The following is a 26,325-nucleotide window of genomic DNA, read 5'->3' as shown; positions in this document are numbered from 1 at the left end:
CTGGAGGCGGTGGGTGGTGCCGCCCCTGTGCTAGGCGCACTGGGAGGAGGGTCCACCCTGAGCTAGGCACTGCGGGTGTTGGGTTTTGGGAACGGGCTTGAGGGGATCTGGGAGTCCCCCTCCCCCAGGATGAGCCAGCTCGGGTTTGGGTGCAGGGAGAGAACAGGAAGGGTGGAGGCACCTGACACCAGGAAGCCCAGCTTTCGCTTCCACCTGCCCTGCGGGCTCACAGGGGCCGCGTCCGTCCTTGCCTTCCGCTGTCACCCCCTCTCTGGGCTCAGCACTCCAGGTGCACAACAAGCCGGGCTAACAGGGAGTGTCCAGAGGCCTGGCCACCTCTGCCAGTCTCGGGTTCTGGTCAAGCTTCCGGGGGCCTGAGGCTGGAAAGATGGGGAGCGGCTCGGGGGCCGACGGGGACAGTGGTCACCACCGCCACCCTCTATCACAGAGTCAGCGGTGGCGCTTGAGGGAAGTGACGTGTGCAGGCCTGCGGTTAGAGGGTGAGGAACTTGGTGGCGCCCCAAGGGGCAAGGTGTCTGGCCACAGCGTCCACCTGCAGGCTCTGCTGGGCCGCACGCAGACCCGGGGCTCACTGCCAGCGTCCCCTCTGCCCGGGTTCTCTCCCCGAAGAGCAGACACAGCTCAGGGCAGGAAGTGTAGGTCCCTCCCCTGGCCCCTGCACCCTGCAGGGAAGGCCGCTCAGGGAGGATCCGCGGAGTTGGGTAAAGGAGGGGGTCAGGCCAGCTTCAGTCACTGACCACCCTGTGCCTGTCTGGGGGTCTTGGGGTTAGACATGAAGGCCACCCACTGCCTGCCCCGGGGTCCCCCCAGCCACAGCCCCGCCTGTCCTGTGTCCCCGGTCCAGGCTGCCTGCCCAGAGGAAGGAGAACAAAGCTGCAGAGTGGGGAGGGGGAGGGCCCAGCCTCCAGAGCCTGGCACCACCAGGGGCTGTGGCCAGGGCCTGGGGGCAGGGGACAGCTCAGGTTCCAGCTGAGACCAGGCTCTGCTGCGGACCAGCCATGTCCCTTGGGCACGGACCTCAGGACCCCTGGGCCCTGACTCCTATCTTCACCCAGGGATAAGCAGGTTGATGCCACCCCACCCTCTAATCTGCCAACAGATCCGTGGATGCCAGCTGCAAAGCAGGCCCGCCACTGCCAGAAAGGGCGGGCCCCTGCCCACTGCCACCTCCTCGGCTGGCTCACTGGGTGACGCTGAGCGGGAGGGTCACCGCCTTCCAGGGCCCCACTCAGCACTCCTGGGCCTCCCGACCCACGTGGCCGGTGCCAGCAGCCCGACTGGACCGGGCGAGCAGGATCCTGAGTGTTGGGCACAAGATGCTGCATGCTGTTCCTTGCCAGGCACCAAGGGCCAGGCCCACCCTGGACTTGGTTTTCGCATCTGTAAAATGGCCAGGATGCTGTCCAGGGACCTGGGTTGGCTGAGTCACTGCCGCCTGCAGAGGGCCGGGCCCACCTGGCCAGCTCCCCCGCTCCTCTCAGAGGTGACCGCCCAGGTCCTGGCCGTGCCTCCATCTGGACAGCCTGATCCTGCCCCCAGGGAACAGCCCAGAAGCACAGGGGCGGGGTGGTGGGCATGGGTGTCCCCAAAGTGGGCAGCAGCTGATCTGGGCACCCCGGGCTGGTGTTCTCAGGCCATTCACGCTCGTGCATGTGGGGCGGCAGAGCCAGGCGGGAAAGGGGGATGGCCAGCGCCCCCCACACCCCCTGCTCCGGGGGCCTGGGAAAGAGCAGATGTTTGCTTCCTGGCTGCTGCGCGGGCGGCCCTGCAGAGCTGTGCGTGAGCAGAAACGGGGACGCTGGTCCAGGCGCATGGGTGAAGGGAGGCAGGCTCCACACTGAGGCTGCGTCCCAGGGTCCCAGAGGACCCGGCACCAGGCCAGACGGGGAGACTGAGGCCCCCTCCCCCAGCTGGGCAGGGCCCACGCTGGTATCCACGCCCGGATCCACCAGCATGGGCAAGGATCAAGGCCAAGCTGAGGGACAGAGCAGTGCCTGCCCCGCAGCGGGGTCTGCTGGGAGAGCGTGTGTACGTGGGTGTGGGGGGGGGGGCCACCACTGCCTGCGGGGCGAGAGGCTGGGCCTCTGCCCACAGCAGCCCAGTGCGGACTCCGAGGAGCCTGGGAAAGCACCACCCAGGGCTGTTCATGCGGCCAGAGCGGAACAGCCCTCTCCGCCTTCCCGACCCACAGTGCACAGCGCTCACCTTTGATGCTAGGTCTCAGTGGCACCATCTGCAGAAGGGGTGCAAAACACGCTCTCCCACACCTCCCTAAGCGTGTTTTCAGGCTGGCTTCCCATCTAAGGAGGGCGCCACTCGATGGCCCCAGTCGAGCGGGCCTCCCAGCAGTGCAGGCCGCACAGCCTCTCCCGAGGGTCTGCCTTCCCTGTTGGGGTCCAGGCACAGCCTCGTGGGAGCAGGTGGTCCCCTAGTCCAGCCTCCTTCCCTATCAGGCCCCAGGGTGCTCTGATGGGGACTCAGCTCGCCAAGTCGGGGGCTGGAGGGTTCAGGACTAGCCCATGAGCAGGGGGATGCCTGAGCGGGGCCCTCAGGAGCTGCAGCTGGAAAGAGTCGGGGTGAGGGAGAGGTGGGGGGACGGGGGCTGCAGGAAAGTGGCCTCGCCCTCGCCCTTGGCCCCTCGGTCCTCAGACAGCTCAGGGGGGCCCTCCACCCATGTCTGCCCCCTCTCCCACTCCTAGGAGGGTCCGCTGCTTCGAAGAACATGTGGCTCCTGGCGTCCAGTGCCGCCATCAGTCTGCAAGGGCTGCTGTGCTCTGGAGTCACACAGGGCGGTACCCCGAGGGTGGGCCAGCACCTGCCCCCCACTGCAGGCCCAGGGGCAGGGGGCGCTGCTCGGCCAGGACGAAGCTCCCCCAGCTCCCAGAGCGTCGCTGGCGGGACCCTGAGGCGGCTGTACCCACATGCCTGCTGTTCCTGTGGGGACTGCGGGGGTGACGAGGGGCAGGGGGACAGCCCGGCCTCCGGGTTCTGGATCCCCGGGCTGCCCACTTCTCTCCCCCTCGGGACAGTAGTTTCCCCATGCCCAGCATGGTGAACACCGCGCTCCAGCCCCTGTAGAGGCTGGTGCACACAGTAGGGGCTTCATTGGCACCTCTTTCCAGGACGGCGGGCACTGATCCTGTCAACCAACCACCCCGTCTTGGTCTCCTCTTCTGTGAAACACAACCAACCCTCACCCGGGGGGGCGTGATAGTCAGAGAGCAGGTGGGGACGTTCAGGCCAGTTCACCGATTCCTTTCCTCCATTCCTTCGGCCCACAGACCCTCGGGCTGTGGCGGGGACTTCACCTCTGGGATCCCCCTCTGGCCGCCCTCACAAGCCAGGGGCTCGAGCCCACCTCTGGGCACACTGCTGCCTGGGTCCAGGCCAGGCCAGCTAGTCATGCCTGCACGCAGGGCCATGCCCCTCTCACCGCCCAGGATCCATCCCTCCCTCCCGCCACCTTCACGAACCAGCTCACTTTTCCAACCAGGGAGACAACTGCACTTTGACGAAAGGCAAACGGAGTCTATTCAGGGCACAGCTTCCCGGGCCCGGTTTAAGGGGGAGGTGTGTGCAATTAGCTCCGACAGCCCGTCAGCACCTCCACGCAGTGGAGGCCTCACCTGGTGGTTAACTCTCTGTCACGAAGGAGCAGAGCCTTCGGGGAACTGGCCACCTGCGTGGGTCACGGGAGGGCAGCCTCACCAGTCACCAGGGTTCACGCCAGCGCCCCCTCCACCCACACCTGCCCTGATGACCTGTCAGCTCCAAGCTGGGCACTGGCAGCTCCTGGGAGGGTGGACCTAGGCAGTGGTTGAGAGGGGCTGACGGTACCAACTGGGCTTTGAGCAGAAAGTTGGTGCTGGGCTGGACAGGGGTGGGTGGGAACGGTGTGAGGTCTCAGACTCCAGACTGGGACCGAAGGCCCTGGCAGCAGCTGCAGGAGGGCCGCAGCATACACGCCACCCCCTGCCCCCTCCCCTGCCCTGGGCAGCCATGCCAGGGAGTCTAGGGCTTTGCTCCGGGTCCCCAACTTCTCCACTGCTGGGCGACACAGGAGGTCCAGGCCTGAGCCACTGTCCCCACTCTGTGGGTGAAGACAGGGAAACTGAGGCCCGAGAAGGCCAGAGTCCTGGCGGTTCCCATTGCCAGAGGGAGAAGGGGGAAGGGCTGGTGGGGAGGGGACTTCCCAAGCCCCGATCCTGCATGGGTGTGCCCGACCTCTGGCCTTGTTCCTGATTCCTGGCTGGGGCAAGGGCTTGGCCATCACAGGGCCTCTGACTCCTGGTGTGTCTGGCTGGGGAGGGGCAGCCTGGGGCCTCAGGGGTCAGGCGGGCAAGCTGGGGGTGGGGGGCGGTACAGATTCCCTCCTGAGGTTGTGGTCACTCCCCAGGTTCTTCCCCAGGAAAGGGGTCCCAGGGTGGGTCTGGAGGAGTAGGGGCCAGACTGCCAGCCCTATTCCGGAGGACGGAGGGCAGGGCCGGGGGCTCAATCCCCCAAGGCCTGCCTGCGGGGTGCCCAGGCCCCTGCGCCCACTGCTCCCCGGCACCTTCAGACCCAGCAGCTCAGCCGGGGCTGCAGGCCACCGCGTGCCCTGTGTCACCGGGGCGGCGGTCGCGAAAATGAAGTTTATTTTCCCAACTGTGGCTGATTCATGGTCAGGATGTGGCGGCCGCAAGGCGGGGGAAACCTGCCGGCACTGGATAGGGCGGCGGCCCGGCCGGCCCTCGGCCCACCACTCGCGGGCAGCGCGCGCTCGGGCGGCGTCTCCGCGCCGGGGCCGGCAGTCTGGGGCGGGGCGCGAGCCGACGGGGCCGGGGCGCCGCGGGATCCCCGCCCGGGAGCTGGGACCCAGCTGCCCTGCGCCGCGGGGCTGCGGGCCGTCCCCCGGGCTGCACACGCCGCTACCCCAACTCCGCTCCCGAGCCGCAAGCGCCCCACGGCCCCGACTCAGTTTCCCCGCGGCTCCCGGCCGGCCCAGAGGGCGCGGACTTACCGGACAGGGACGGCGGCCGAGGGCGGGGATGGGGCCAGCGTTCGGTCGGGGTCGGATGAGGGGGCCGCGGGCTGCCGGCCCACCTTGCGGCTCCGCACGGCTCGGGTTCGGGCTGGGGCTCAGGCTCAGAGGGGCGCGCGGGAGGAAGAGGAGGCGCCGCCCAGCCCCGCCCGCTGGTGGCCACGTGGGGAGCGGGCGCGGGCCCGGGGCGGAGTCTACTGGGGGGCTCCTAGAGAGGCCCCGCACACCGCTGCCCGAGCCCCCGCACACCGCTGCCCCCCGGGCGGGGCGCCCAGGGACTCTCCCCAAGCCCGTAAATACCCGCGCCACCTACGCCAGGGCTCGATCTGTTCCCGGCCCTCCCAGTTTCTCTCCTGCCGGGCGGGGGTGGCTCTGGGGGGTGGGACACACGGAGCGGGGAGTGGGGGTCCCGGGAAAGCTCTGAAAGTGGACCCCCCGCCTCAGCCCTCTCTGCCCGCCCCCCTCCCTGGGCTCCGCTGCTCCGCCCACTCCCACAAACCTCCTGCAGGCCCCCCTGGCAGCGCGCCAGGTAACCGGCTTATCCACTGAGGCTTCCTGTCAAAGCCTGGCGGCAGGTTGACCAGCCTCCCGGGCCCTGCTCGCTGAACCCCGCGTGGGAGCCCCCTCGGGCCAGTTGACCCCGCGAACTGACGCCTGGGGTCCCCTTATGGTAGCTTGGTCTTCTGGATTCCAGAGCGTCCCCATCAAGGGGGGCCAGCCCAGGACCTGGTCCCTGGTCCCCAGCAGAGATGCGGTCTGAGTGGTCTCTGGGCCTGGACGCTGCTGGCTGCAGGCAGCAGGCCTGAGTGCCTCCCCCTCTTTCTGTCCTGCCTCATCACTCCCACAGACTAGGGTGTGGGGGGGAGGCCCGCATGGCACAGCAGGAGGCCAGCCCTTGGGGGAAGGGCAGGGGTGCCTTCAGCCTCAGGCCTGGTGGGGGAGACACCACCCTGCCCGCAGGGTCCTGCACTGGCAGGGCCTTACCTGAACTGCTGAGCTGTAGTTTCCCCATCTGTTAAAGAGATGGACAGTTCGGCCTAAAGGTTACTTACTGGTGAGATGAGCGCAGTGGGTGAAACATCTGCACTGAAGGCTTGGGCTTATCAAATCTCCCCCGAGACCGCGGCCTTTGGACCCTGGGGGAGTGGGGCTGGGGGCTGAGGGCTCACAGCGGGTGGGCAGCTGGGAGCAGATCCTTCAGATAGGGGTCCAGCTGGCTTCACAGCCTTGCTCCGTCTTCTCCCTGGGGCCAAGCACACACCCCTTGGTGCCCAGCGCGCCCCTGCGGGGGCGGGGCTGAGACTGGGGGATGCAGCCCCTGCCGGTCCAGCGGCCTCAGCCCCCGGAGTCTCCTTCGCTCCGCCCTGGTGTGGGAGCAGCTTCTGGCAACAGGCCAGTGTGGAATGAGTGCCGAGCGTGCCAGGTGAGCCACCAAGGAGGGTGCACTGGCTCCTGGACACCGTAAAGCCAGGGACCTGTGCGTGTGGCGGCCGCCTGTGCCGGGACAGCCGTTCTTGGAATGCGCAAATCCTAGCTCTGCAGACGTGCTGCTGCCTGGAAGGCTGGCTGGCACCCCTGCCCGGCGCCCTGGGCCTCTCCTCGACCTCCTGAAGCTTTCCTAGCTCCCCTGAGCTGGGTTTCAGGCCTCTCCATGGTCCCTGGGATCCAGCAGTTGGCCCCTCCCCGGGGGAGTGGAGGGGTTGGCACTAGTCACTGACTCATGGGTCTCCCAGCCTGGCGCCTGGCTATAGCCGGTTGTGGTCAGTGGGTGTGTTTGTGGATCCAGAGGACGGAGGAGGGCAGGGGAAGACGGTGGGGAGTGACCTTCCAGCCTTCAGGCTGGGCTGGGGAGGGTGACCCAGCTGTGAGACCAGTGCTGAGCAGGGGTGTGTCCTGCGCCCCAGATCCCCAACTCTTACCCACCTGGGGGCGGGGAGCAGACAGAGTCCTGAACCTCCCTCTCAGAGGCTGAAGAGGGAAGCCTGGCATCGGCTGGGAATCTGCGGATCGGCCACCAAGTCATCCAGTCATTACGCCCATCCACTTATCCATCCTTCCATCCATCCATCTGTCCACTCACCCACCCACTTATCCATCCAGGACTAGGTCTTCCTGGTGAGCAAGAATGGTGGGACCCAGCCCTGCTACAGAGTGGCCGTGGCACCCCGGGCAGCTGCTCTGCCTCTGGTCCTGCTGATCGGGGCCTGACCACTCTGCTCATCTCCAGAAAGGTCAGCTCTGGTGGGGCAGCGGCTGGGGATCTGGCCCTGGATCCGCTCCTCTGCCTCAGCCCCTTTCCTCTGTAGCCCGGCAGCTCCAGCTGCTGTAACCTCAACACCCTTTCAGGGCAGGAAGTGGACATCCTCTCATGCAGGAGGATGGACCAGGGCCCATCCCTGATCTGGGGAGGGGAGGGGGACCCTGGTGGGACGGTGGGCTGGGTTGTCAGTCAGAGGCTCTGGTAGGTCAGTGACATCTAGCCGCTTCCTTTGAGGGTCACTCACACACTCAGGAGATTTTCATCATTTGCTGATCTGCATTTGGGAACTTCCCTACTCGCTAAAATCTATTTGTAACCCTAAAATCAGTACTTGTCTCGCAATCATTTGCTGATATGCATAGACCAGCAGAATTTCTGAGTCCCCAGCTGAGGTCAGAAGGAGCCACTCTGGGCTTTTTTGTTCAATCTCACGCTGCAAACACGGCCAGTTTAGCACTCAGTCTTCCACATTTTTGTGCTTTTGGGGGAGACAGTCCTGTTTCACGTGGCCCTGGCCCAGCCCTAAATGTGTCCAGTGTCCCTAAGTGCAGGAAGGCTGGGTGTGTTTCACAGAGAAAACATGTGTGTTTGAGGAGTTTCCTGTACATGTGAGTTTCAGGGCAGCTGCCTTGGGTTCAGGGCTCCTGAACCAGTAATACAATATGTACCAAATGCAGTGTCTTTGAACAGTAAGGAAAACAGAACAAGGTCATGTATTGATTGGCTGTTATTTCAGCCGTGGTCTGAGGACCCTGACTCTGGGCTCCCCCAGGGCGATGGCTCAGTTCTCCATAGTTCAGTGTTTGTGGTGACTCTACAGACGAGAAGGAAATGGCAACCCACTCCAATATTCTTGCCTGGAAAATCCCATGGACAGAGGAGCCTGGTGGGCTGCATGCAGTCCACGGGGTTGCAAAGAGTCAGGCACGACTGAGTGGCTAACATGACAGACCAGACCCGCAATCCTTGCTGCTGCTTTAGCCACTGGGCTGTCTTTTTCAGAGATTCAGGGCCAAGCCGGGGCCTCACGGGTCTCTGATCCCGGCTGGCCTGCCTCGCTGCAGCCACCCCTCGCGCCTCCAGACCCCAGGCCCCGCCCCGCCACAGCCCCCTGCTCGGCCCAGAATAGCTGGCTCCATTTGGCTCCCAGCCATCCTTGAATTAGGCTCTGAGCCTCTCCTCCGTGGAGAAGAATCCGCTGGCATCTGAGCTTTCCCGTGCAGGAAGAGTTTATAGATCTCATGCAGGGGATGGGGGTGAGTGGGCGGAGGAAGGGGCTCCTGTGGCCCCTCCGCCACCCAGAGGTGCTCTGCTCCCCGAAGGCCCCGGGACACATCTCTGCCCCTGCCCCTCCTTGCCCACCCCCTTGGGGGTCTCCGCCCCTTCTGGCCCACCCCTTGCTCAGCCTCTTCCTGACCCCAGCAGAACTCTCCTTTTTTCCCTCCAGAACAGTGGGGAGGTTTAAGGGTTAGAAATAACCCCAAACCCAAGTATGATCCTCTGCACCCACCTCTCCTGCTTGCTCAGTGCCTGGTCTAAGACTCCGCTGTCTTTCCCACTCCTGCGCACTGCCCTCCCCCACCTCCCAGAGAACTCCCCCGCCAGGACCCCTCTGCAGGGATTCTCCGACTCCAGTCCTCCCCACCCTGGAAGGATCACTGTGCTCCCCTCTCCCAGGAACCATGGACCTCAGCCCTCCGTGCCCCGTCCTGTGGGGCAGCCGTCGGGCTCCCTGGCTGGACTGTGAGCTCCAGTCGGGGAGTGGCTGCGGCTCGGGGTGCCAGCAGCCCCCGAGTGTCCAGGATGTGGGGGTGGGAGGTAGGAGTGAGCTCCAGCTGCCTCCCCACCCCCAATCCTGCAGGCTCTGCCTCTGGGGCTCCCACTGCGTGTGCAGCTCCGAACCTGCCAGGCTCTCTGTGCCTGCGCGCCCTCCATCCCCCTTAGCTCTGCACCCAGCCCTCCTCTCTGTGGCTGCCTGGGTGGCACACCATTTCCTTTCGTCCATCAGGTCCTGATTACCTTGGCCATACTTTGGCCAAGTGAAAGTGAAGTCGCTCAGTCGCATCTGACTCTTAGCGACCCCATGGACTACAGCCCACCAGGCCCTCCCTCCATGGGTTTTCCAGGCAAGAGTACTGGAGTGGGGTGCCATTGCCTTCTCCGTTAACAGTGGCTAGGCATATTATATTTACTTGGAGCTGGTATACTTTGTGACAGCCTTAGTGCCCTCGGACATGGCATGCTTGGGTACTTTGGCCAAGGTAACTAGAAAGGTAACTAGAAATCAAGCTGTAACTTGACAAGCGGCTCCGGACCGAGCACCGCGGCTCGCAGCGCTCAGGGACAGCCGATTGCTGCTTGAGCGCCCTGGGCTGGGAGGATCCGCGGGGGGTGGGGGGTGGGGGCGGGACCTCACGGTGCGCAGGGTGCTGGGTGCTAAGCCATGCCCTAAGCCCGGCACTCTCGTCCTGCCCCGAGTCTTACCCCAACCCTCTCCAGGCCACACCAGGGGAGGCAGCCAGAACCACATCTGGCACTGCAGAGGCGAGGGACAGCCACAGCGCCACGCTTTCCCTTGATGGCTATCAAGGGATGTTCTTTTTTTAACTTTTCACATTTTAAATTGTATCAATTTATTTACTGAACCCTGAACGCATTACTTAAGACCAGATTCACCAGGCTGTATAGGGGGAGGCAGCAGCAAGACGCCCCCTCCCTGCTTCAGCATCTGGGGAGCTCTGACCCCCTGCTATTTCTTCCCATCTGTGGGTCCCCACCACCCGTGCCCCCCTCCCCAGGCTGGCACCTGCAAGGCACAGCTCTGTTTGCTCATTTGCTCCTGGGCCCGGCATGAGGCGCTGGGTGATGGGCAGGTAGCTGGGTGTGGATTGGCTGGCATGTGGGTGGGGAGCCCAGAAAGACCCCGCCTCACTGCCTCTGGTTCCTCCTCCACGGCTGGGCTGTGGTCCCTCCGGCTGCAGCTCGCCCCAGGGTGGGGTGGGTGTGTGTGTGTGTGTGTGTGTGTGTGTGTGTGTGTAAGCTTTCCCCAGAAGACGGACACAGGGCTCTGGGAATGGGCAGCCCCTGGCCAGGGTCCCTGCTTACCCCAGCTAACAGAGCCTGGGCCTTTCTGGTTCCCCCCACTCACCCCCCCCAGCTCGTGTTGGCAGAGAAGTGGCCATGTCCTCCTGCAGCCGCTGACTCAGGCCCACGTCATCTGGAAGAGCAGCTGAAGGGGAGGGGAGTGGCGGATGGGCAGGCTTGGTGTGGGCTAGGGGCCTGCAGGGCCTGCGGGCTGGGCCCTGTGCAGCCAGGGTGTGCTGCCCGTGGGCAGAATTCCAGAGCTCTGGGCCTGTGCCGGCATGCTGGAAGCCAGGCACACCGCTGCAGACGGTGGGTGGTGGTGTCCAGCAATCCAGTCCAGGAGCCGTGTAGCTGGACGGCCCAGGCCCAGATCTGGTTTCTGCTGCTGATAAGCTGCCTGGCCTTGGCTGCTCAGAGCTGGGCCCCCTGCCCCCGTTGAGGGGGAAAGCAGTGACATTCCCACTGTGGTGGTGGGGGGGGTCCTCTGAGCGGTCCCCTTCCCATCTGTGCCTCTGTCAGTGTCATGAAGTGTGAGTGGGCACCCTGGCTCAAGTCCAGGGGAGGCGGTGCCAGGCAGCTTCACTGGGGCAGGGACAGTTCCTCCAGACAGGCCAGGCGGGCAAGAGGGAGCCCTGAGGCACGGGTAGATGGGCTCCAGACTAGACGTTTACTGCTGGCTCCTGTTTGCATTTCATGGGCACAAAGAAGTGCGCTTCAGGCTGGATACTTACAGCTGCAAGCATTTCCTGAGACCAGAGATGGGTGGGCTCCAGCCGAGGAATTTACAATCAACCTCTGGTTTGGCCTCCAAAACAGAAGTCACAATAGAAACTGGGTCAGCAGGCATTCTTTGTCTCTTGTAAACACCCTGAGGTAATAGTCACAGCAAGAGTCAAGGGAACAGTCAGGTCAGGGACAAAGAAGGGCAAGACCCTGTTTGAGTAAAGAATTACGGGATCTCCGCTCCCCCCTTTTTGGGGCAAGGGAAACACCACACATGTGCAGAAAGTTTCCTTGTGGGTCAAAAGTCAAGGAATAACGCCAGGTCATAATGAGTTTTGCATTTCGAGACTTCGAGATCCATCTTGGTTGAGGTGAGGGTCCTACCCAGGGAGGGTCCCAGGGTAGGTCAGGTATGGAAAAAGAAATCAGAGAGTTTGCTCAGGGTAAGCAAAGACCCAGAAGAACTGACCTAAATAAATGGCCTAACGGCGTCTGTGCGGCGCACCCCCCACGGCGGGGCGCCCACACCCTTCTGTCCGGGTGCGCGCCTCTGCCTTGCTGCCAGCTCATCTCCACGGTTTCCTCGGTGGGCCCTTCCACGTATTGTTGTGCTTTGTCTCTACTAATAAACTTTGTGCCTGCGTTTACAGTTTCTGCCTCCGTGATAAATGCATTGTTTTTTTTTTTTTTTAAACTGGGAACAAAGATCCAGGGAAAAATAGCTTCTAGCCTCTAGCCGTTGCTGGTCTGGTGGCTGCGATTCCTGGTGTTCACCCAGGATTCCCAGGTTCAATTCCTGGGCAGGTACTTAAGATCTCGTTTCACACCACCGCCCAGGCTGGCTGGTGGAGATCAGAGTCAGGGCGGAGATCGTGCAGGGTAAGAAGACGTGGGAGCAGGAAGGATTCGAAGGGGCTGTTGACTGGAAGATTATTCACAGCCTGAGAGTCGAGAGTTATGTCTTATTTGGTGGGAATCTTTAGGACTTCAAGCCTGAGAGGCAGCATCTCAAGTGACCCTGAGTGAACTGCTCTGAGGGGATGAGGGGAGGAGCCAGGTTACCTAGAAGTTTTGCAACAGAGGGTAGATAGTCTGAATGTCAAAAGATGATTGTTAATTAAAGAAACCCGTATAATCCAAGTTAAAGAATTTAGCGCTTTACTGTGTATGGGAACATGCAAGAGTCTGGGCTCACTGCAACCATTCCTTTGATCAGCACAGCAGCGGTCTGGGGCCAGGTTCCTAGGTTTTCTTTTTCGGAGTTTCCCCAGAGCGCGTGAGCTCACAGTGGGGGGCTGCAGACCCCAGGGACTGTGTCACCCTCTGTTTACAGATATGGCAGGAAATATTCCATTTCTCAAGGTTTGAGCAGGGATGGGGTGGGGGACCCTGACTTCTGGCATGAAAGATCCCAGTGGGGCAGGGCCAGGCGAGGCTGTAATGGGGGGATCTGGTGGGGGTTAGACAGGCGTGCACATGTGGGAGAGTGTTGGGAGGTCAGCTTTTACTCTACAGGGGGAGAAGGCGCACCGCCTGGTGTTGGGAAGACTGGGATGAGGGTGAGGGGGGCAAACTGAAGTGTCCAGCAGCGAAGGCGGCCAGGCCCCCTGGCATTCGCTGGTGATGAAGTCAGCTTGGCCTGTGGGAACAGCTGGCAATTTACAAAGGCTGGGGACGCTCGAGAACCTGTTTCGATCATAGTGCTGCCTTCCTTTGGGGCCTCAGGCCCCCGTTCAGCCCCTGACTGCCTAGAGAAAGGCCCCTTGGGGTGGCTAGCTCTTCCACGGGTCCTGGGCTTAAACCCATCAGAGTGACAGAGACACACCAGGCCTGGGACCCCAAGAGCTCCATGTCTCTCTGGCTGTCTCTGGATGACACACCAGGCCTGGGACCCCAAGAACTCCATGTCTCTCTGGCTGTTTCTGGATGGCTCAGTGTAGCCTGGCTTCGTGGTTCACTTCACTGAGGGATGTGGGCCAGCGCCCAGGGCCCCAGAAAGTGAAGCAGGCATCCAAGTGGGCAGAGAAGACCAGGAGGCCAGCCCTGGCTGGCAGGGCCCTGAGCGCTGGACACAGGCGCCTGCGGAGGCTCACCTCCTTCACCTTCGTGTGGCTCCGCTGGCAGCTGTCACCTGTTGACTGATGGGGTCCTTGATGCTAAGGGTGCGCTCACGGCCACGGAGAGCAGGTGCCATGGCCGGACTTGGAGCCCATAGCCAGGGTCCTCCTGCCAGCACCAGCTCTACCTTGGATTGGGCATCTCCCACCCTGGGGAGGACCATGCCCCTCTGTGCACCCCTCTCCCCTCCCCTGCACCCCTTCACATTCTCACCCCACCCACTTCCTCCCAGAGGCTGGGTTGGGACCTAGGGGTGAGGTCTGGTTGTCCTCAACCTACAGATGTAGACGTTGAGGCTGGAGCCGGAAGCAGCCCAGTCAGGGAGGCCTGGGAGGGACTGCAGGACCGCACTGGAGATACCCAGTGGGCAGAGGCAGGCCTCTGGCGCAGCTCTTGGGGGCCCTTGGGGTGCAGGAAGGCCCAGGGACCCAGGAGGACACGTGAGCGTTGGTGTTCCTGGTTGGGAGGTGACCCTCAGGTCAGGTGCCGAGCCCTCCCAGAGGAGGCCTTACCTGGCTGGACGGGCCTGGGTCCTGGGCACAAGCGCAGATGGGGGACAAGCGGGGACATTCAGTGGAGGGAACCGCGTGGTCCCCTGTGGGGCCAGGTCTGCTGCTCTGGGCAGGGCGAGCTGCCCTCCTCATGGCCCACTGGCAGCTAGGACTGGAGGGGTGGGGTGAGGGTGGAGCTCCAGAAAGAGGCCTTCCAACTACAGAATTCTGTTTTCAGGGTGAGCATGCGTGTGTGCGTGCGTGTGTACATGTGTGCGCCCGCGTCCAGGCCAGGCGGGGGAGGAGGGGTGGGCTGGCAGGGCTCCTAGCGGTGGTCCAGAGGTTCCAGGCTCCCCCCAGGAGTGCCCTTGGAGGCTTCCAGGGGCAGGGCGTGGTGGGCGGCAGGACACTATCCTGAACTCAGTGTCCGCGGGGGAATTCCTGGGTGACCTGAGCGCCTCTGGCCCACATTCTCCTGGGAGGAGGCCGGCCTGTCCGCTTTCCACAGGGGCTACAGAGCGGTTCTTCATGGACCCCTGCCCATCACACCTGCTGCCTCTGGACACCTCTCGTCCTCCTCCCCGGGGGGTCCCGCAGCCCCGCCCACCCCCGAATCCCCGCCCCTTCTCGTCTCAGCCCCGCCCCTTTCCCCTCAGCCCCGCCCTCCCCTCAGCCCCGCCCCGGGAGAACCGCGCTTAGCCGGGCTCCAGGTCCCGTCTCTTCGCTGCCCCACCTCCACCCCACCCCTCCCCCACTGCGGACCCCTGGGGGGCCCAGAACAAGCCGGTCTCCCTACCACCTGGGCTTGGGGAGGTGGTACCAACAGGGGGTGGGAGAGGGCTCCGCAGGGTCAGTGCAGACTGGGGACAGGCAGCCTCCCTCTCCCTCTGCCCAGGCCTGGGGTGGGGGTCTTGGCGGGAGTTTCCCAGCTCCTCTGCCCTGCGTGCCCCAGGTGGAGCTGGGGGTCCCTGGTCCCCTGCTGGGGGAGGGGGAGGGAGGGCAGGCCGCTGTGTGGGGCTGAGGAGGCAGCTGCGTCTGAGTCATGCTCCGGAAAACGGGGGAGGCCACTCCCACCGCCATCTGTCTCCTCGGGGAGAGAAGGCGGAAGGGCTTCGGTCCCTTCTTCCCTGCCTGGCCCTGGGACGCTGCGGGTTCTTTCCAACGCCGCTCTTCCTTAGCTCCCCCGAGGGGCCCCACAAGCCAGCACGGAGGGGCATCTGATACTCAGCCAGCAAACCCAGGCCACACCAGGGGCTCCAGCCCAGGGACTTTTCAGGGACACCCTCAGCTCGGTCCGGGGACCCCAGAGCCTTCAGTGCTCTCCTGAGTCCAGCCCAGCACAGGCATGCCCCGCCCCCAGCCGTGACCGATGGCTTCTGTCCCCAGGCTGGGAAACCTCCGCTCAGAGCCTTTGAGCAGCCCCCAACCTCCCATGCAGCTCATCCCTGAGACCATCAACCTAAGAGTGGGGAGACCCTGAAGCCCTCCTCTGGCTTCTGCATCAGCCACTTCCCTGGGCCCGGGTCGGGGGTGGAGGGGACACCCTTTATGGCTTCCCACCGCCACCCCCGTCCCCCTCCATTAGGCTGCACTGCTTTCCCACCCTTCTGGAATTATGGCAAATTCCCTTTGTCATGTTATGTGTGGGGCAGGGTGGGCAACTGAGGCACCGGAGGGGAAGGGGCTCCCAGATCCCCCGTCTCTCTGCAGGTCTCTCCCAGCTGCAAAAGTGGGAGCTGGGCTGGGCTAGTGGGTTCTAAGGCGTGGGAATGAGGCACAGGTGCAGCGGTGACCCCTCTGTCCGATGGTGCCGGCAACTAGGGGCTGAGCTTCACCCCACCCTGGGCCATGCACCTCCTTGAGCAAGCACAGGTAGGGCCCCTTCCTGAATACACTCACCTCTCTGGGCTTTGGGGGACTGGCCAGGCAGAGGACGGTCAGGGTGATCCTTGCTGCGCCTGACTTGGGAAAGCCGCTAGAAGGCAGAAATGGCGCTCTGGGCCCTTAAGGCAGCTGAGGGACCCAGGGACCCAAAGGCCCCAGGGACCATGTGTGGTTCTTGTCCAGGGATGCAGAAATAGTCAAGAGCCTTTTGGGTGCCTGGGTCAGAACCCCAACCTGGTGGAAGAGAGAAGGTGGAATTGATGGGAATTGATGGACGGGAGTCATGGTGGGGGGGAGCGGGGTCAGGAGGGCCTCTCCATCCCCAGGCTCAGCTCCACCCCAGCAGCTCCTTGCCTGGATTCCTCAGAGGAAGAATCCTGGGGTTGGACTCTCTGGACAGCCTGGGTCCCACACCCGCCCTTGGCAGTCTGTGTTGAGGCACCAAGAGGGTGGGAGATGGGGTGCTGCGAATGGGAGACCTTTTCTTCGAGGCCCGGGTTCAGCAGGGCCCACTCTGCAAAGGAGGGGAGGCAGAGCTAGCTGGCAAGGTGCGCCTGCCACGGGGCCCCTCCTGACAGGTGGAGGTGGGTCTCTCTGGGAAGGTGCCGTGTCCCTGGTTCCTGACCCCTGGGTGGGAGAGGTGTATCCCTCTGGACACCAGGACGGAGGAGGCCTCAGAAGGGCTGCTGGGTGACACTGGCGGGCTTGGGCTTGGCCATGAGGGTGGTCGGCAGTCTGGGAGCAGCTCAGTGGTCTTGGGAGTTGAGAGGTCACCTTGTGTGATGGTCGAGGCTGGGAAGTCAGGGACCCCAGCAGGGCTGTGAAGCCTGCTGGCAAGTCCTGTTGCCCCTCCCCTTGTCAGGAACATCCAGTCTGTGCCCTGGCACACCAGGGTTCTGGGGCATGACAGAGGCTTCCCATGTATACATAGAGAATCTGACTAGGAGGTCTCAGAGACAGGGAGGTGCATTAGAGCTGTCCCATCAGCAGACACGTCCTTTGCTCTCTGGCTCTGTCATGAGGTGCTTAAGTCTGATTGGTGTTAAACCCTTTATAGAATCCAACACCCATCCATGTATCCATCCATCCATCCATCCATCTATCCATGCGTATATCATCATCTATCCGTCCATTCATCACCCATGCATGTATCTATCCATTCATCTTTCCTTCTGCCCACCCATCCCCCCACCTATTCATCCACCCATCCATCACCTGTCTGTCAATCCATCCATTCATCCACCTACCATTCATCATCTACTTGTGGATCTACCATCCATCCACCTGCTTGACATTTACTGAAAGCTCGCCATGTGCTGGGCATGAGGTTAATATTGGTTATACCAGGAGAACAGAGGCATAGCATCACTCTCGGGTAGGGTTGCCAGCTGAAGTAAAGAGAAACACAGGAGGCTCAGTTCAATTTGAATTTCAGATAAACAACGAATACTTTACTGTAAGTACATATGCAATGTCTATGCGCATACATGAATATTTGATGTAAACATGCAATGTCTGATGTAAGTATGTCCCCAATACTGCGTGGGATATACTTATACTGATACTTATTTGTTGCCTATCTGAAATTCAGACTTAACCGGGTGGTCTGTGTGTGATCTAGCAGTTCCAGCCTGAGGAGCTCTTTGAGCTGGTGAGATGAGGCAGGATGACAGATGCATCAGCGTTCCTGGTGGGAGGGCGACTCCTCCTGTCCCTGAGAGTTGGGGCAAAGCTCCTTGAGGGGACGAAAGCTTCCCTCTGCACAGAAGCCGTCAGCCATCAGTCCCGCCGCCCCTTGGCTGCACCTCGGTGCCTCCTCCCAACAGCGTCTCTGTCGGCAGCTCTGAGGTAAGCTCAGGTCTCGCATTATGCCATCCATGCGCCACAGCACGGGTCCAGGGCACCCATTTCCACATGGGAGTCTCTGGGGGTGTCGGTGACTTCCTCGGATGGGCCCTCCAGTGGGCCTGATCCCCCTACCTCTCTCTCAGGCCGGGAGAATTTGGGTCCAGGAATTCCTGACTTCCTGCACTGAGTGCTCCGTGCTCCAGGAGGCCCGTGCTGCGCCCCCCACCGACCCCGCCGCCCCATTCCTTCCTGGCGCTGCTTTCTCTGCCCTTCATACTGCTGGCCAGCCCAGGTAGCAGGTGTTTATTGGGCTGGGCTTGGGTGTTTGCCCTCACCTCTTGCTACTGGATTATAATCTCCTTTTGGGAGGGGCTCAGTCTTTTTGTTACTTTATGACATGTTCATGCCGGGCAGCCAAGAGCTACGGCTACTGTGCAGGACAGGCCTCTCCTCTCTGAAAATTGTTACACTCAGTCCAGTCTGACTCTTTGCGACCCGGTGGACTGTAGCCTGCCAGGCTGCCCTGTCTGTGGGATTTCCCAGGCAAGAGTACTGGAGTAGGTTGCCATTTCCTTCTCCGGGGAATCTTCTTGACCCAGGGGTGGAACTCAGGTCCTGCACTGGCATGTAGATTCTTTACCACTGAGTCACCGGGGAAGCCCTCCTCCTTTATGGGCACTTTGAAAAATGGTCTAATGAAATCCTTAAACAAATCTATGAATGTGGTAATATCATGATCTACATTTTAAAGTTGTAAATACCAAGGCTCAGGGAGAATAAGAAACTTCCTCAGGGTGACTCAGCTGGGGACTTCAGACCAGGAGCACAAAAGCACAGCAAATCCATCATTTTGAAAAATGCTTGTTATTAAAATATAAACTAATGCAAAAACCACAGAAAAGAAAGTTTGTGAAAGTCACTCGAAACCGTGTCAGTTAGAGGTAGCCATCATTCCATTGCTCAGTCCTATCCCAGACACCTTGCTTCACAAATTTGTCCAGCGGAAGGTTGGAGATAACTGAAAACCAGCTTGGGCTAAAGCTTTAGCGCTCTAAAATAGAATGCTGAACTTCATTTGGATTTAAGTGGAAGGACTTGCTGACTTTCAGATAAATATTTTAACAAAAGAGACTGGTTCTGAGAGAGTCATTTCCTAGGCAGGTTGATAGGAAGTCTAGGGGTCCCCAAGGAGAGAGGGGTCTGGAATTCTCAAGGAGGAAGAAAGGACAAACTTTTTTTCTTTCTCCACATTCCTTAGGATTATATACCAATAATGTATCCTGCCTAAGGACAGTCTTTGGATTCAACCTTCTGTTATTTTAAAATGTTAATTATGGAAGTAGACCTGGTCTTTACAAGGATGTATCTTGCCTGAGGACAGTGTTATCTTAAAATGTAAATTACGGGAGTAGGTCTGATGAGGTCTTTACAACCTCCAGACATTCTTTGGATTCACTAGAGAGTATATAACTTCATTGTTAACACTAGCAAGCGGGTATTCTTTCTGCCCCCTTCTGATGCCTATGTCAGAAGCTTTCTCTATCTCCTTTATACTTTAATAAAACTTTACTACACAAAAGCTCTGAGCGATCAAGCCTCGTCTCTGGCCCCGGATTGAATTCTTCTCCTCCGGGGGCCAAGAATCCCAGTGTATTCGCGTGATTCAACAACAACCTTTCATCTTAGGGGCTCATCCGGGATCCTTCAGGACAAGGTAAGGATGCTTGGAGCTTTAGTTCTTTGTTCTCTTAGCGAACACGTTTTCTGCCGTGCTTTACTAACTCTACCGTGTGCTTGTGTGAATGAATGGCATGCCCTGCGTGAAACAAGTAAGGAGCCCTGCTCTGCGGTTCCATGGTGATCTCATACTGCTTATGGCAGAAACCTGTCGGGGTGTTATACCGACCTGCCAATGCCAAGAGGCACCCAATGTCTCCTTCGGGAACCGACCAGAAATGGGCAAAGCGTGTGGACCGAACTCTCCTTTCTCGGTCAAACTTTTCGGTCTCTTTGACCATTTCATAACTCCTGGGAATTAGAAGTACTAACCTAATCTATCGGATCATAGACTTTCAAGGGACTTGTGATCTATACTGTTACTGTGTACTGTGGCTTAGGTCCCAAACTTGAATTGGTAGTCAAGAAAGTGTCTAGCCTCGCTAGGAATCGAAAGTTCGTAAGCTAGATGGAGCTCTAGCTCCCAGAACATCTCTGAGGTTAAAGGTTACTCAGATTGGGACTGCGATGGGTTTTTTTCTTTGGTAATGCCGGCTCTTAGTGGATCAGAGGAGGCTGTTATACTGGTGTGGTCATGCTTGGAAAGAACATCTCAGTTTTATGTTCGCGTTGGTCTTATTGTGGTCAGGAAATACTCAGGGTCGTGCACAGGCACTCAGGTGACGAATGTTTCCCACAATGGTCTTAGCTTGGGAGGCATTCCGGAAGGTTACTCTGATTCACCCCGGGTGACATCAGAGGCAAGCAAGGTGAAGGGTGAAGAGCTGGACGTCAAGTAGGGATGCTATCAAGTCTACCCCTGGTACATCCCCACCCCATCTCGGTGGTAGAACCGGGAGGGACGAGTACGGCGCCTGCGTCGGTAAGGGACAGACTAAGTCTGACCAGGAAGGAAAAGCTTTTGGTGTAACGTCTGTCTACACCCCCATCTAGAGCAGGGAGGGACGCCTCCGGTAGAAAAATGGCGCTGGTCGCTTTTTCTCTCTTACAGATGGGAGCTAACAATTCCAGCCTCACTCCTTTGAACTGTATCCTGAAAAACTGGGATAGATTTGATCCCCAGGGCTTAAAGAAGACACACCTGGTCTTCCTATGTGATACTGCATGGCCACGGTATCCATTGGAGGACGACGAACGGTGGCCAGTTGGAGGGTCTCTTAAGTATAATACTGTTCTACAATTAGACCGGTTCTGTAAGGAACAAGGGAAATGGGTAGAAGTAGCATACGTGTTGCCCTGTTTCTCTCTGCGAAATATGCCAGACTTATGTCCTAAGGGTATAGATTTGGGCGTGAAACCTTCAGCTCCCTCCTGTCCTCTTACTTTGCCCCCATACCTGGGAATCCAAACTGAGATTCAAACTGCCCACATGGAGGTCCAAACAACTCCTGTCTCAGTATGACTTCAGACTACTCTGGTTTCAGTAGAAACTCAGACCATCGAAGTAAGAGATGAGATGGAGGACAGGAGACAAAGAGAAGAGGAGAAACAGGTTTCTCCAATCTATCCCTGGGATCATATGCGCAGAGCAGCCAGAGAGACTGAGGAACAGCCACACAAGCTGTTGCCTCTTTATGAAAACACCCACCGGGAGAAATAATCAGTCTGTGAGAGTTAATAAGCCTTTTTCTTATCAAGAAATACAAAGAATCAAGGAGGATCTGGGAGACTATTTAGAGGACCCAGAAAAATATATCAGAGCTTTTAAAGGTGTTACTCTGCTTTATGACCTCACTTGGAAGGATGTGATGTATATCTTGGGACAAACACTGACTCCTGAGTCAAAGACTCGAGTTTTGGGAAAAGCGGTTGCTTGTGGAGATGAATGGCTTGGTAATGAATCAGTAGGGAAGAGGGAGAATGAGATAGCGGCCCTCCCCACTGGGAATCAGGCGGTCCCAACTATAGAACCAGACTGGGACTACAACACAGCTAAAGGAAGATGGGATCAGAGTCATTTTGTTAGATGTATTCTTGAGGGACTTAGGCAGGCGCATTCTAAGCCTTTAAACTATGGCAAATTGGCAGACATAGAACAGGAGGAGAAGGAAGCTCCTGGTAAATTCCTAGATAGACTGAGAGAAGGCCTTCGCAGATTCACTGAGATTGATCCCGAAAGTGAAGAGGGAAAAGTGATCTTAAATGATAGATTTCTCACTCAGTCGGCTCCAGATATCCGCAGTAAGCTATTAAAACAGGCATATGGACCAAATCAGTCTTTAGATACTCTGTTACAACTGGCTCAGACAGTCTATTATGGTAGGGAATATGAGGAAAAGAAAGAAAGGCAAAAAAAGACAAAGGAAAAGGCGGAAGCCTTCGCCGTGGCTATGAAAAAACGTTCTTAAACAGCCTGAGGGGCCCAGGTGAAAAGGGATGGGCTTGCTACTGCTGTGGAAAGGAGGGGCACCTCAAGCGTGATTGCCCTCAGGCATCTAAGCCGCCCCCAGCTCCATGTCTGGTCTGCAAAGGACCACACTGGAAGAGAGACTGCCCCCAGAGGCGTAGGTCTCCAGGGTCGGACTCTCAAGACAATCAGGACTGAAGGTGCCCGGGGGTCCCCACACAAGCTCCCATCCTAATTACACCTGAGGAACCTCGGGTATTAATAGTTGTGGGGGGGCCAATCCGTCGATTTCCTTTTAGATACTGGGGCAACTTATTCTGTGCTTACTGAAGCCCCTGGCCCACTTTCTTCTCGATCCGCTTCCGTAATGGGACTGTCTGGACGAGCCAAAAGGTATTATTTCAGTTATTCTTTATCTTGCAACTGGGATTCTGTGCTGTTTTCACACGAGTTTCTGATTGTGCCAGAATCTCCTAACCCCTTTGGGAAGGGATATACTGAGCAAGGTCCATGCCTCTGTTTTCATAAATATGGAGCCCTCCCTTTCTCTCCCTTTAGTTAAACAAAATGTAAATCCTAGAGTATGGGCTGATGAAAAATCTGTGGGTCGAACACAAAATGCTATTCCTGTAGTTGTTAAGCTCAAAGACCCACACGTATTTCCACATAAGAAGCAGTATCCACTGAAACCTGAAGTTAAAGAAGGGTTAAAACCCATCATCGAAAGTTTAAAGGAGCAGGGACTATTAATTCCCTGTAACAGTCCTTGCAACACTCCTATTTTGGGTATAAAGAAATCAAATGGTAAATGGAGACTAGTTCAAGATTTACGAATAATAAATGAGGCTGTAGTTCCTTTATACCCCGTGGTGCCTAATCCTTATACTCTATTGTCTGAAATTCCTGAACGGGACAAATATTTCTCAGTAATTGATTTAAAGGATGCCTTCTATTCAGTGCCTTTGGCGGAAGAAAGTCAATTCCTATTTGCCTTTGAAGACCCTACGCAGCCAGCTTCTCAGTTAACCTGGACAGTTTTGCCCCAGGGATTTCGTGACAGTCCTCACTGATTCGGACAAAGTTTGTCACGGGATTTACAAAACTTTAATAGCTCTGAAGCAGTGGTGTTACAATATGTAGATGATATTTTGCTCTGTGCTGAGACAGAGGAAGCTTGTTCGCGAGCCTCAGAAGATTTCTTAAACTTTCTGGCAGACTATGGTTACAAGGCATCAAGAGAAAAGGCTCAGCTTTGTCAACAATCGGTTAGATATCTGGGCCTAATCATATCAGAAGGGACTAGGGCCATAGGCCCTGAGAAAATTAAACCTATACTAAATCACCCCCTACCTATGACTTTAAGACAATTGAGAAGATTTTTGGGAATCACAGGTTCCTGTCGCATTTGGATTCCGGGTTACGGAGAACTTGCCCGGCCTTTATATAAACTTATAGCTGAAACTCAGCAGGCCCAAACCGACAAACTGCTTTGGTCTCCAGAATCTCAAAAGGCTTTTAAGGTTCTTCAGACTGCAAGCTCCAGCTCTGAGCTTGCCCACAGGGTCAGAATTTAATTTGTTTGTCACTGAAAGAAAAGGTGTGGCATTGGGAGTTTTGACACAACCCCGAGGGCCTCACCAGCAACCTATTGCTTATCTAAGCAGAAAATTAGATGTAGTTTCATGTGGGTGGCCCCACTGCCTAAGAGTAATTGGGGCAGTGGCTTTATTAGCACCTGAAGCTTTAAAAATAATTAATGGACGAAACCTTACTGTACTGACTTCTCATGATGTGAGTGGAATATTAAATTCTAAGGTTAATATTTGGATGACAGACAGTAGGCTTCTTAAGTATCAGTCATTGTTAGAAGGACCAGTAACTAAGCTTAAAGTTTGTGGAAATTTAAATCCTGCCACTTTCCTTCCTGAGAAGGAAAATGAAACACCTGATCACGATTGTTCTCAATTCCTAACTTTAAACTATGCAGCTCGGGAGGATCTAAAGGATACCCCATTAGACAATCCTGACATGGAAATATTTACAGATGGCAGTTCTTTTGTTCAGGATGGAAAGCGTAAAGCAGGTTATGCCGTGGTGACTGCTGAACAGGTTTTGGAAGCAAAATCTCTCCCCCAGGGAACCAGTGCTCAGTTAGCGGAGCTTGTGGCTCTGACCCGAGCTCTAGAGTTAAACAAAGGGCAGTGGATAGGCCTGATAATCTATGTGAGTCTACTTCGCTGACTCCAAAATCCTGAGTCTGCCGTTGGATCCTCAAGACAATGTCTTCCTGTCCTGGGCTCACTCCTATGCTGCATTCCACAATCAGTCTAACTGCTGGGTCTGCGGAGCACTCCCCTCTTCATCAGTGGAAGGCTTCCTGTGGTGGACATCCCCACTTCAAGGAAAAGACTTTCTCCAAGTCTGTGAATACCTTCGACAACAATCACACGCGATGCCTCTTCTTCATCTGATGACATCTACCAACCCTAAAATGGACTGGTGCAACACTTTGCACTTTAACTATGGACATAATGTGACTTTTTTTTTTTTTTTTTAATTTTTACTCCCAGATGTACCTGATGACATAATGTGACTTTTAATTTTGATTCTAAATGTTTTGTTTTTACTGTTTGCTCCCTACATCTGTAATTGTATAACTGGATTTGTTTCTAGCAGCATGAAAGCTTTTAAGTTACAAATGGTTGCTCAAACTCTTGCTACTGCTGTAGCTTCCTCCAGCTACTATTTGGGGCCCCTGGATCAGATATCCTCAATATGAGGATTAGGAGAATATGTTGCCTCACCAATTTAGGGACAACGCCCCTTGTCAGCTCGGAAGCAGTTATGGAACGAAAACGACGCCCCTTTTCCCTAGGCAACATAATTCTCCTAAAAGAAAAGGGGGGAATGAGAGAGTCATTTCCTAGGCAGGTTGATAGGAAGTCTAGGGGTCCCCAAGGAGAGAGGGGTCTGGAATTCTCAAGGAGGAAGAAAGGACAAACTTTTTTTCTTTCTCCACATTCCTTAGGATTATATACCAATAATGTATCCTGCCTAAGGACAGTCTTTGGATTCAACCTTCTGTTATTTTAAAATGTTAATTATGGGAGTAGACCTGGTCTTTACAAGGATGTATCTTGCCTGAGGACAGTGTTATCTTAAAATGTAAATTATGGGAGTAGGTCTGATGAGGTCTTTACAACCTCCAGACATTCTTTGGATTCACTGGAGAGTATATAACTTCATTGTTAACACTAGCAAGCGGGTACTCTTTCTGCCCCCTTCTGATGCCTATGTCAGAAGCTTTCTCTATCTCCTTTATACTTTAATAAAACTTTACTACACAAAAGCTCTGAGCGATCAAGCCTCGTCTCTGGCCCCGGATTGAATTCTTCTCCTCCGGGGGCCAAGAATCCCGGTGTATTCGCGTGATTCAACAACAACCTTTCAGTTCCTAGAAGCGCTGCGTTTTCCATGTCATTTTTTAAATGGGGGGGGGGGTAATTATTTAAAGAGATCACTTAAGCTCCATGGTAACAATAAAGGTAGGGGGTATTTGCAATGTGTGTGCAGCAAACCACAGAAGACTTACGTCCAGAATATATAAAGAAATCAAGAACGTCTGCACGTCAACAAGAGAAGGGTAGACGACTCCACAGGGAAACGGGCAAAAAGACCTGAAGGGGCCTCCCTGTGTTCATGTACCCGCGTGACTGACAGCGATTCAGGCGTATGGAGCCCCTGGGAACACAATGGGAGGTGCCCCCAGGTGCCCACCCCTTTCCCCGCGCTCTCGGTGATGCCTGATGGATACACAGAAAAGTGCCCCGAGGTCAGCGGAGCTCCGCGACTTTCCATACACCCCGGACTCACCCCATAACTGCATGCACAGGAGGGGACCATCCCAGTCCCGCTCGCGGCGCCCGCGCACTCCTCCCGTCAGCGCCCCGCTCGGGAAACAGGCGTTACTGGCTTGGGTTGTGGGAAACAGGCGTTACTGGCTTGGGTTGTTTACGCTGCGCTGGACCCAGCACCAGGTGTGACAGTCATTCGCCCCGGCTTGACCACCCGCCCCCACCGTTTTCCTGCTGCTCGGCACTCCCGGGGCTCCAGCTTTTGCCTCAGATGCTGCCTGCTCTCCACAGTCCAGTGCGTGGTTTCTGGCCGCACCCTTCTGTCGGGTAAAGCTCAGCCGTGCTCTGTGCAGGTGCTCGTTCCCTAAGGGCACCCCCACCCCCACGCCCCACCCCAGCTTTTACCCCGCCGGTGACCGAGCCGCTTACTGCACAGAGTCTGCACAGGTGCTCGATCGTGTCTGACTCTTTCGAGACCCCGTGGACTGTAACCTGTCAGGCTCCTCTGTCCATGGAATTCTCCAGGCAAGAATACTGGCGTGGGCTGCCATTCCCTCCTGCAGGGGACCTCACCCATCCAGGGATCAAACCTGCACCTCTCGCATCTCTTCCTGCCTTAGCAGGCAGATTCTCTACCACTGAGCCGCATGGGAAGCCCCTTACTGTACATCCTTGCTCCTAACTGGATGTTTTCATCTTTATCATGTTGACCGTTCCTTGGGATTGGGATGTTCCACTGTGATTTTAAATTGCATTTCCATGATGATTCATGCGATTGGGTCACTTCTGATGCGTTTACTGATCTCTTGCCTGTTCTCTTCTGTGAAGTGTCTCTTCTCGTCTTTTTGCTCATTTTTCTATGGAGTCGTCTGTTCTTCGCTTGTTGATTTGTAGACGTTCTTTATATATTTATATATTCTGGACATAAGTCTTTGGTG

The 26,325-nt window shown here is 57.3% G+C and overlaps 1 long non-coding RNA gene across 2 annotated transcripts; it reads left to right on the top strand.

The window, feature by feature from the left end:
• Nucleotides 1-14,823: 14,823 nt before the first annotated feature.
• Nucleotides 14,824-22,001, top strand: LOC138984344 (uncharacterized). Of its 2 annotated transcripts, none has more exons than XR_011461586.1 (3): nucleotides 14,824-15,589; nucleotides 17,223-17,449; nucleotides 20,178-22,001. It is a non-coding gene; the product is annotated as an uncharacterized lncRNA (long non-coding RNA). The 2 variants fall into 2 exon arrangements; XR_011461585.1 differs by lacking the exon at nucleotides 20,178-22,001 and adding an exon at nucleotides 17,593-19,428.
• Nucleotides 22,002-26,325: the final 4,324 nt, after the last annotated feature.

This window comes from Bos mutus, chromosome 21 (assembly GCF_027580195.1).
Source record: "Bos mutus isolate GX-2022 chromosome 21, NWIPB_WYAK_1.1, whole genome shotgun sequence".
NCBI lineage: Eukaryota > Metazoa > Chordata > Mammalia > Artiodactyla > Bovidae > Bos > Bos mutus.
Note: the sequence above shows the minus strand (reverse complement) of the source record. Positions and strands in the feature narration are given on the sequence as shown.